The sequence below is a fragment of the Myxine glutinosa genome, chromosome 14, assembly GCF_964187855.1.
Source record: "Myxine glutinosa chromosome 14, kmMyxGlut1.1, whole genome shotgun sequence".
NCBI classification, from domain to species: domain Eukaryota; kingdom Metazoa; phylum Chordata; class Myxini; order Myxiniformes; family Myxinidae; genus Myxine; species Myxine glutinosa.
In genome coordinates, this window is record NC_136274.1 from 65,267,656 (window position 1) to 65,279,586 (window position 11,931).

Consider the following 11,931-nt stretch of genomic DNA (forward strand, 5'->3'; position numbering starts at 1 on the left):
GGGAGCGAGACATGGGTAATGAACGTAGAGCAGCAACGAAGGCTGGAAAGGGTGGAAATGTGAATGGTTCGATGGATGTGCGGAGTATCGTTGAGAGAGAGGAAGACAAATGATGAATTGCGAAAGATGATGGGAATATTGCCTGTGATTGATGCTGTGAAGAGGAACAGGCTGAGATGGTTTGGTCATGTGTTGAGGAAGGATGAAAGTGACTGGTTGAGAAGAGTGATGGAAATTGATGTAGAAGGAAGTAGAGGACGGGGAAGACCGAGAAAGACTTGGCTAAAGATGGTGGAAGAACAAATGCGGGCAAGGGGGTTAACAAGGAGAGATGCAGAAAATAGGGCAAAATGGAGAAGATTGTCATGGGGACCGCAAGGCTAACCCCCGCTCTAGCACGGAAAATGGCCTTAAAATGCATGTTGTTGTCATGTTGTATAAAAAATAAATAAAAAACACCTTTAGAGGCCATTTTTCCCCGCAAAGCGGGGGTTGGCCTTTTTCGGGAACCGTGGTTGTTGTTGTTTTTCGGTCCCCTTTTTGAAGCAATGTTTTACGGCCGGATGCCCTTCCTGACGCCAACCCTTTTTGCCGCCCTTAACGACAAACAGGGAATTACCAGTGAACTGGTACTCAATTAGCCGACCTCGGAAGGTATGACAGGCTGAGTCAACCCCCCTGGCATTAATTCAGCGATCGACCGGGATTCGAACCCAGGATCCTAGGTATCCTAAGCCAGCACCCTAGCCGCTAGCCCAACACCAGGGATTGTTGTATGTTGTCACTAAATTGGGAAACCAACTTTTTGAGGTCAAAGGACAACCCGAGGTCGAACTTCCAAAATCATCAATTTTCAGCTGAAAAACTGTCAACTTTCAGCCGATTGACTTGAAAATTAAACAGCAATACATCGTGTATCGCTGATTTGGGAACCAACTATTTAAGGTCAAAAGGTCAAACTTCCGAAATCGTTAATTTTCACCTGAAGAATCATCAATTTTAATCCGATTGACCCGAGCTTTGATTAAGATCGTCAATTTTTATCTTGATGAAATTGACAATTTGATGTGTTCATGGCAACCTTTTTGGGGGGGGGGGGGGGGGGGGGGGAAGGGGGAGGAGGTGGATTTTGCAAGTATGTTTGCATGACGTCTTCTTATTTTTATTTATTTTACAAAACCCAAAAACTCCCCTTGAGGGAAGAGTGGATACGGAGGGTCTAAAGTGGGAAAGATTACTCTATCCTGATCTTTCTTATTCTCATAAATTCTCCTCTGCAGTCCACCTGTACTGTTTTCCAAACCTACGCTGTTTGCCACTTTTATGTATGTAGCCACGTGTTCATCTATTTATTCCCTCTGCTTCATTGTCCTGTCTGGGATGTCCAAACGCATGCTGCCTGGCTGTTCGTTATTTGCCCCATTATATGCCACTTCCCATTATAGAGAAAAAGTTACAGCACATAGTTTGGGAAAGAAGTGGGATATGGGATGTTTGGACTGATATGTACAAGGTATAAAAGGTGGATTCGGGAAGGCATCATTACTAGATGCTCCTGAAGGTAAACATTGATTGGGCAATCTAAATATAAACTTAGTTAAACAATCAGATACTGCCACTCGTAGTTAACTATTTTAATTCCTGAGCGTTGTCATCTGAGCTCCTCTCCTACCTTTGTTGATCGGACAATTGTATGTGGATTGTATAAATGTCCACCAATGTCTTTGCAATTGATGTAAAAAAAAGAAGATGATGTCTCCCAAAGTGTTTGTCCTGCATTTGATCTGTTCAGACTCTTCCATGACGTTAGATGAGTGAAGAAGGTTGAAAGGAGTAGTTTCACTGTGCATTCCAATCTTCTTTCAAGCATCATCTACTCCCGAGCATTCGAGTCCTGATGCAGATGACCTGGGAAACAGTATTTTGTGTTATTATCGTGATTGTTGTTGTCGAGAATGAACCTTGATGGCTCAAACAAGTAGCTGCTTCGAACAAGCATTGTGTAACAAGAAGCATTGTTTTATGATCATTATCAATATCTTATCAAACAAGGCAAGCCTGGTGTTGGCTTAGCAGTTAGGGTACTGGCTTGAGATCTCAGGATCCTGAGTTTTAATCCCGGTCTATCGTTGAATTAACTCCAGGGGGGTTGAGCCTGTCATCCTTCCGAGGTCGGCAAATTGAGTACCAGCTCAATGGTAATTGGGGCATTGCATCAGAGGCACAAACGCGTTTCTAGAAAAATGATGCAACCAGCAACCACAGGCTGCATATGAACCAACAACATCAAACAAAGCATCATGTGGCAAATCCAACATGGCTGAGTGAAGGCAAGAAAACTCACCTTTGTTTTGCACATCTTATAAATATTTTCAAGTTTTGTATGTTATTCTTTCATGGCCGACCCATAGCACCTAGAGACCACAACTTTTGGGTGACCCCAACAGCCGAATCGTAGCACCTAGAGACCACAACTTTTGGGTGACCCCAACAGCCGAATCGTAGCACCTAGAGACCACAACTTTTGGGTGACCCCAACAGCCGAACCGTAGCACCTAGAGACCACAACTTTTGGGTGACCCCAACAGCCGAATCGTAGCACCTAGAGACCACAACTTTTGGGTGGGACAGCCGAATCGTAGCACCGAGAGACCACAACTTTTGGGTGACCCCAGCAGCCGAACCGTAGCACCGAGGGACCACAACTTTTGGGTGACCCCAACAGCCGAACCATAGCACCTAGAGACCACAACTTTTGGGTGACCCCAACAGCCGAATCGTAGCACCTAGAGACCACAACTTTTGGGTGACCCCAACAGCCGAACCGTAGCACCTAGAGACCACAACTTTTGGGTGACCCCAACAGCCGAATCGTAGCACCTAGAGACCACAACTTTTGGGTGGGACAGCCGAATCGTAGCACCGAGAGACCACAACTTTTGGGTGACCCCAGCAGCCGAACCGTAGCACCGAGGGACCACAACTTTTGGGTGACCCCAACAGCCGAATCGTAGCACCTAGAGACCACAACTTTTGGGTGGGACAGCCGAATCGTAGCACCGAGAGACCACAACTTTTGGGTGACCCCAACAGCCGAATCGTAGCACCGAGAGACCACAACTTTTAGAATCTACGCAACATTTTAAGTTCCCACACGTTGGCCTTGATGTCCGTTTTGAGGCCACCAAAGGCTGCTGTGAAGTATATATTAAGATGTGGTCTTACTAGTCTTATTGCCCAGTAGGAAAAGCAATGGTTTGAAGTGAATAGTATTAAGTCTGACATTTCTGGTCTCCACCTTCCACATAGAAGGATGCTTACCATTGACGCACAATGTTTGGCACAGTACCGGATGAAGACCACTCGGTGGTTGAAAGTCAGATCTGGAGCCTTACCTCATGGGCAGGTGTACTTACTGGTGGTATCTTCATTTTTGAACATGGAACATCCCAAGAAAAATGCCAGGTTTTGGTGATTATTGATATTAGCCTTTTTATTAGGTTTCCTATACAATTAAATTTCTGCTAAAGTTTTTCTTATTATTATTATTCCAACCTATTTTTCACCTCTGAAAACTTTGAAATAAATTTTCTCAGCAACCGTTGTTCCGATTGACAGGAAACTTTCATCAAATGATCGGCTAGGCACGTATAATTTTTTACTGTTAAATATGACGTCGTAGGTCACATGGTATGGGCACCATCTTGGAAAACACCTTCAAATTTGCCCCTCAATATCTTCGAAACGGCTGAATGGAAAAAATTGATTCATGGCTCATTCTAAAGAACTCTGCAATGGAACCAAAAAACATATTTATTTAGTATATTAAAAGTGCTAACGTTACGAGGTTAGAATTCGTCAGTGATCCCTTGCTCCCACGAAAATGATATTTTTTTCCAGATCCTTAGTTTAAAAAAACTCAGATGCAAAAAATTTCGACGTCATACGTCACATGTTTCGGCCGCCATATTGTTTTTCGTAAAAAACACGAAAACCCCTTTTTCTCCACAATGGCTGAACAGATCGAGCCCAAACTTGGCATGCATAATCGTATACCCATGACGAACAAAAAAGTCAGCGATCATGATGTCATGCATCAAATGGTTTCGGAGTTATGACGTTTTTAAGCATACACTTAAAATGCTATCTTCTCCATAATTTGTGAAGATATCGAGTGGAAACTACACAAATGTTCCCCATGAGGGGAAGTTAAAACGTTACTTGAGACGTTTTGATAAGTCACATGGTTTGGCCGCAATAAATAATTAAAGTGAAATCATAAAAAGCTTCTAACTCTTGAACCGCTGCATTGATCGACTTGAAATTTTAATGCAATGTAGATCTCATCAAGCGAAACAAGTGTTTAAAGTTTCAACATGATTGGCTGTACGGTCTCGAAGCTAGAAGTCGTTATTGTTGAAAGAAGAAGAAACAATTTTTTTTTTCTTGGCAGGCATGTTACATTGTTACTCATTGTGATACTGCCATTTTTCAGAATTATTAGGTTTGCTCTCCATGAAATGGAGAGTAATCTATTATTATTGCCAAAGTTTTTATTATTATTATTCTTCCGCCCTATTTTGCACCTCCGAAAACTTTAAAATTAATGTTCTCAGCAACTGTTGGTCGGATTGACAGGAAGTTTTCACCAAATGATCGGCTAGGCTCGTATAATTTTTTTAATGCTAATTATGACATCATAGGTTACGTGGTATGGGCGCCATCTTGTAAAACACCTTCAAATTTGCCCCTCTATATCTCCGGAACAGCTGAATGGAAACATTTGAGTAATGGCTCATTCTAAAGAACTCTGCAATGGGAACAAGAAAACATGTTTATTGAGTATATTAAAAATGCTAACGGTAAGAGGTTAGAATTCGTCAAACACAATTTTTTCTCCCCCGAAAATGATATTTTTTTCCCAGATGCTCAGTTAAAAGAACTCGGAATGCAAAAAATTTCGAAGTCATACGTCACATGGTTCCCCATATTGTTTTGAGTGAAAAGTCTGAAAAAAACACTAAAATCCCATTTTCTCCAAAACGCCTGAACAGATCGAGGCCAAACTTGGCATGCATAATCGCATACCCATTACGAACAAAAAAAGTCAGTGAGCACGACGTCATCCGTTACATGGTTTCAGAGTTATGACGTTTTTAAGCATAAACTAGAAATGGTATCTCCTCCATAATTTGTGAAGATATCGAGTGGAAAACAAATGTTCCTCATGGGGGGATGTTTCAGTGTTACTTGAGACGTTTTGATAAGTCACATGGTTTGGCCACAATAAATAAATAGAAGGAAAATCCTAAAACGCTTCTAACTCTTGAACCACTGCATTGGTCGACTTGAATTTTTAATGCAATATAGCTCCCATCAAGCGGAACAAGTGTGCACAATTTCAAGATGATTGGATGTACGGTCTGGAAGCTAGAAGTTGTTATTGCATGAAGAAGAAGAACCACAACACTTTTCTCACCAGGCCATGTGACATAACCACCTCACGAGCTGAGGGTAGCTCGGAATTAAATTCTGTCTTCGGATTTGGCAGTCACTGGAGGGTGTTAACATTCGAATGCAACAAATCTGGGCAAATTCTGATGAATTTTCGTAAAACTACACTATATTGTCATTTACATTGGAAAATAACATTGTAAAACTCTCCGCCGCCTCGGCTTATTTCTCGCTCTGAAGTTCATCCTGTCTTCAATTTTAAAGAGAAAGAGAGGTATCTGCAAGCAATGGTGACCTTTATTTGGTGGAAATCCGATGAAAAATGATGAAGTTATTCGAAATCTGACATTTTAAATTGATAGCATGTGGGTGTGTGTGTGTGTGGGGTGGGGGGGGGGGGGGGGAGGTGTGGATGTGTGTGTGTGGGGATGTGTGTGTGTGGTGATGTGTTTGTTTGTGTGGGGATGTGTGTGTGTGGGGATGTGTGTGTGGGGATGTGTATTGGGGGGTGGGGAGGTGTGCGTTTGTGTGCATATGTGTGTGGGGATGTTTGTGTTTGGGGTGGTGGGGGGGATGTGTGTGTGTGTGTATGTATGTGGGGGGTGGTGGGGTGGGGGGGGGATGTGTGTGTGTGTGTGTGTATATGTGTGGGGGGGGATGTGTGTGTGTGTGCGTGTGTGTGTGTGTGTGTGTGTCTATCGGGGTTTGTATCCAAGGGGGTTGTGTCAAAGCATGTCAAATGAAAGTGGGGTTGTATCAAAAGTGGGTGCGAGTAAACCATTCATCACTGCCCACGGTTATAAAGTGGCAGTTCTAGTTGCCTTTATAAATCATCTTCTCTGCAATATTTGTTCCGATTGACAGGAAATTTTCCCCATAGGACCGACTCGGCTTGGAGAATATTGTAATGGTAATTATGACGTCACAGGTCACGTAGTATGGGCTACCATCTTGGAAAAACCAAAAAATTTGCACCTATATATCTCCAAAACCGCTGCACAGAAATAATTGAGATAGGTCTCATTGCAAATAACTCTCCATGCAGAATAACATTTGAATGATGATTTCATAGGTGACGCCGTTACGACGTCATAATTCGACAAGTAAAAACCTTTATCCGATCAGGATTAAATTTTTTGAGCATCTTCTCGGTTTGCAGAAATATGTAGATCATAAATGCATAAATTGATGCAGAAATAAAATTATAATGATGTTGTAGCTCACGTGGTTCGGCCGCCATATTGTTTTGAGTGAGAAGCCTGAAAAACCACTAAAATCCCATTTTCTCCAAAACAACTGAACAGATTGAGGCCAAACTTTGCAGGCACAATCGCATACCCATGACGAACAAAAAAAGTCAGCGAGCATGACGTCATGCATCACATGGTTTCAGAGTTATGATGTTTTTAAGCATAAACCTTTAAAACCTAGCTCCTCCCTCATTTTTGATCCTATCGAGGGGAAACTTCACAGATGTCTTCAGGATATCAATCTGCTAAAATGACCTTTTGGAATTTGCGATAGGTCACGTGGTTTGGCAGAGATAAATAATTAATTGAACGAAAATATTTTAAATTTTATATCTCTTGAACTGCTTCATTTTTCGACGTGAAACTTTATAGTATAGTATAAGTAATGAAGTGGAACAAGTGTGCAAAATCTCAAGATGATTTGATGTACGGTCTGGAAGCTATAAGTTGTTATTGTGTGAAGAAGAAGAAACGTAACGTTTTTTTTCTCAGGTCGTGGAGAGTGGGGTCTGAATTAATTATCACACTTTACATACGAGCCGGCAAAGTATGGAGAGACCTCACGGGGTCATTTGGACCTCAAATAAAATTCTGATTTCAGATTTGCCAATCGCTGAGGTATATTAACACATGACTAAAACAGATTTGGCGAAATTCCGACGATTTTTGACGAAAATATGACGCGATCGCATTTTGTATGGAGAAGCTGCAACTTGTCGTAAGGTGAAGAAGAAGAAACTCTGCATGGGCTTCTCAAGCGATATCAATGATTCTGGCTCTGATTTTTCAGGTTTATTTTCTTTAAAAATCATTTTCTCTGCAATAATTGCACGGATTGACAGGAAATTTTCACTATAGGTGCGCCTGGGCATGTAGAATCTTTTTAGCATAATTATGACGTCACAGGTCACGTGGTATGGCCGTCATCTTGGAAAAACCGAAAACATTTGCATCTCTTTTTCTCAAAAAGCGCTGCGTAGAAAAGATTGCGACATGTCTCATTGCAAAGAACTCTCCATGGAAAATAACCCATGTGAATGATGATGTCATAGGTGCCTCCATTATGACGTCATAATTCGACAAGTACAAAACTTCATCCAATCAGGATGAAATTTCTTGAACATTATCGAGTGATAAATTGATGGAGAAAAATAATAATGTGAAAGCGGGGTTGTTATACATTTATAAATGTGTGTGTGTGTGTGTGTGTGTGTGTGTGTGTGTGTGTGTGTGTGTGTGTGTGTGTGTGTGTGTGTGTGTGTGTGTGTGTGTGTGTAATATATATTTTGGTGGAAAATCCACTTTACTGTTTCTTATATATTTACATGTTTCTTCTATATTGATATGATTTTAATGTGTTTGTTAAACTTCATTTCAAAGTACTAGGGCATGCCCGTACGTGGGTGCCCGTTCCTTGCCAAAAAAAAAAAAAAACGCTACCCGTACGCTCTACCCCGCCCGTACGCCCGTACGCCCGTAAACAAAAAAAACAACGCTCTTCGCTTCCGCCCTTCGCTCTGACTGAATTGGGAGAAATAATGCGCATAAGAAATCGAGAAATTATTATTTTCTCCGGAAGAAATCGAATTACGAACCGTAATGGCGCACGCGCTCGGCTCGGCTCGCTCTCACATCGGCCACGCCTACGCAACAACGCGTTCTGTGATTGGCTACCGGAAGTGAAGTCTTCACTGTCCGGAAGGTCGCAAATCGCAGTTACGATGAATCGCAAATTAGTTTTAATTAGTTTTAAAACATAGTTTAACGCCAACATAGTTTGCCAACGTGAAATAAATGAATACGCTCTCAAATGTGCCGTCCAAGGCAGAGTCTGTTCGCCACGTTCGGCACACGTGATAGCTCGCTGCTCTCTGATTGGTTGAATCGTTTTTTGGACATAGCTCGGTAACTACTTCTCCGATTAATATGAAACCTTGAAAAGGCACATCCTCGGGTCCCCAGCAATATACCTGGCAAGTTTAAAGTATATCGGACCCGTGGTTGTCGAGAAACAGCGGTCACAGACATACAGACATACATACATACATACATACATACATACATACATACATACATACATACACACAGAGATTACTGGAATTATAGATAGATGAAAGCGATGAAATTAAACAAAATGGAAGGTAAAGCAGGGCAGCCCCCAGCTGAACTAGCCTCCGTGGGGACTAACCATCCTCAGAGGATTTGTGTTCCTCGACAAGGTAATGCTGTAGTTAACTCAGATATCCAGGCTGTAGGAGGTGGCCATTCTGGGTTAGCCAATGGGGAACACTTGTCCGAATGCAAAGTGCGTAAATGTGTGATTTGCAATAATTGCAAAACTTGTCTTATATTTGCCACAAACAATATAATTAATTGTACAGTAACGGCTAGATGTTACAAGTTAAAAGAAACTAAAGAATTAATTACATGTAAAACCTCAAATATAGTTTACCTATTGACCTGTAGCAAATGTGCGATGCAATATGTTGGTGAAACAATGCAGAGATGTAATGTAAGAATGAATGCACACAGGAGCGGCATGAAAAACCCAGATAAAACTACTGGTTGTCCACTACTTACCCATCATTTTACTTCTGGATATTGTGAAAATGCGAGCTTCAGTGTTCAGGTTATAGAAAAGATAAGCGGAAATGGCCGAAAAAAGAATGGGATGGAAGATAAAACAATCACACAATTGTGTAAGCGAAGATAACTTTTCTGAATTAAAGAATTAAGAACTGCTTACCCTTATGGATTAAATGAAAGAATTAATGACACATACACAGCAAAATGGACAAAACATCATCGCGTCTGTTTTTAACACCTTACCACGAGACTCTCAGAGACACAGAGTAGTAACTATGGACATAAATGTCCAATTATAGACACACCACAACAAATTGTAAATGAATGGTTAGATCTTAACAAATCCAATAGCTGCACATTACTTAACCGCAGCAGAATTAAGATCAATACCTTAAAAAAAAAAACTGAAAGAAGTTTGGCAAATCGTGAACAGATTAATGGAAGAGGACGATCAAGAGGAACTCCCAATCCAACACATGGAAGCAATTCTGGACGTGATTGATCATAAAATGTACAAAGATAAACCTAAAAAATTGAATCGTAGAAAAGACAATGATATCAAAATTATGTTTGATAACAAAGGGGTGGAAATGATAAATTATAGAGAAAATACTTCAACATAAGGAAGTGTGGAGTAAACTTCCAGAAACAATACAACAGAGAGAGCGACCAAGAGTTGTGTACACTTTGGGAAATTCAATTCGGGGAAAGATCTTCAACTACAAGGACACTGTGCAATCTATAGATGTAGAGGAATGGTTAAATAACACACATCATTGTAATTGTGAACATTCCACATTCAAAGATCCACATCATAAACACGTCATCACAGGTGATCTCAGAATAGTGAAAGATAAAAGATTACGTCACGTGATCTCAGAATAGTGAAAGATAAAAGATTACGTCACGTGATCTCAGAATAGTGAAAGATAAAGGATTACGTGCTATACTTACAAAAGGACCAAATTATCGAGAAAATAAAAGAATAAACTGTAATAAAGCAATGGAACTTACAATGATGGGACTGGGCGAATGGATGAAAGAACAAATTGATAAACATAAAGTACCAAACACACAAATGGCTTTATGGTTGGAGGAGGTAGAGAAACATGTGAAAAGGAGAGTTGTTGATTTGAAAAGAAAAGTTCGAATCAATAATCCAAAGGCAATTTTAAACAATCCAGAGACACGTGATTGCTTAAGGCAGCTTCAAACGCAATATGTTATTGTTCCAATTGACAAAGCAAATAATAATATTGCATTTGTATGTAAAACATTCTACATTCAAACACTTTTGGAAGAATTGGGCTTAGACACGAAAATTTCAAAGACCGACACAATAAGTAACGATAACAAAACAGACTTGATACAACACCATACAAATCACTCAACGGTGAGAAGACTGCTAGTTCCGGACAAACACCATAAATTACCATCATTTACTGGATCCCAAAAATGCACAAACACCCTAGTAAGATGAGGTTCATCATCGCAAGTAGAGAATGTAGTTTGAAACCTTTGTCGGGCAGTGTAACAGCGGCAATGAAACTAATCTATAAATGCTTAAAAACTACCATGAAAAAGTGAAGTTTCATTCTGGTATTAAGAAATTCTGGATCATTGACAATTCCAAACCGGTAATCGACAGTGTCCACAACATTAATAACAAGGGTAAAGCAAAATGTCTTTCAACCTTTGATTTTTCCACATTGTACGCAAACATTCCACATGACAAGCTCGTAACCGCATTGGACAGAGCAATAGATAAAGCATTTGCAGGAGGTAACAGAGTATACATTAATGTATATCAAAACAGAGCACACTGGTCTGTAAAGGATAATCAATATTCATGCAGTTTTTGAAAAAGTAAACTCAAAGAAAGTATTCGATTTCTTCTAAACAACAGTTTCTTTACATTTGGCAACAAGATACTCCAGCAGACAGTGGGCATACCAATGGGTTCAGATCCGGCACCTTTCTTTGCAAATTTGTTTCTGCGCATGTACGGGTTTGATGGAGTCCAGAACATGTGCAGGAATAAATTAACAACTGCACGAAGATGCGGAAACATCTTCAGGTTCATTGATGATTTGTTGGCAATTAACGATGGATTTATATTTGAGCAGCTTCATGATGATATATATCCAAAAGAACTTGAATTTAAAAAGGAAAACCAAACTTCCACTTCAGTTTCCTTTTTAGAATTACAAATTGATATCCATAATAATAAATTTCACACCAAATTATTTGATAAACGACATGCTTTTCCATTCCGTATTGTCCGAAAGCCTTTCTTCGACAGCAACATTCCTAAAAAGCTATTTATGGTACGGTTGCAGGTGAAAAAATTAGGACTGTGAGATCAACCACACACAGCTCTGAACTTGTCAATAGATTACAACAACTAGTCAGACGTATGTTAGCACAGGGAGCTACAGTTTGTAGATTAAAATAAGTTTTCTTTAATATCACAAAACGACACCAAATCGAATTAGTAAAATACAATACAAATAGTAAAAATATTATTCATGAGATCTTTATGTAAATACAGTACAATATAAGAATTAAATATACTACAAATCAATGTTGCTAGGATACGGCAGCATTCAAAAAACAGTTTTCGGTGACAGTTTGAACATTC

The 11,931-nt window shown here is 40.2% G+C and overlaps 1 protein-coding gene across 1 annotated transcript in view; it reads right to left on the bottom strand.

Moving 5' to 3' along the window:
- Positions 1 to 1,239: 1,239 nt before the first annotated feature.
- LOC137439873 (transient receptor potential cation channel subfamily M member 2) overlaps positions 1,240 to 11,931 on the bottom strand; it is a 132,336-nt gene continuing 121,644 nt past the window's right edge. The window contains exon 26 of the mRNA XM_078768000.1: positions 1,240 to 1,908. The gene's annotated coding sequence lies outside the window, so the exon portion shown is untranslated. The remainder of the gene's footprint in view (positions 1,909 to 11,931) is intronic.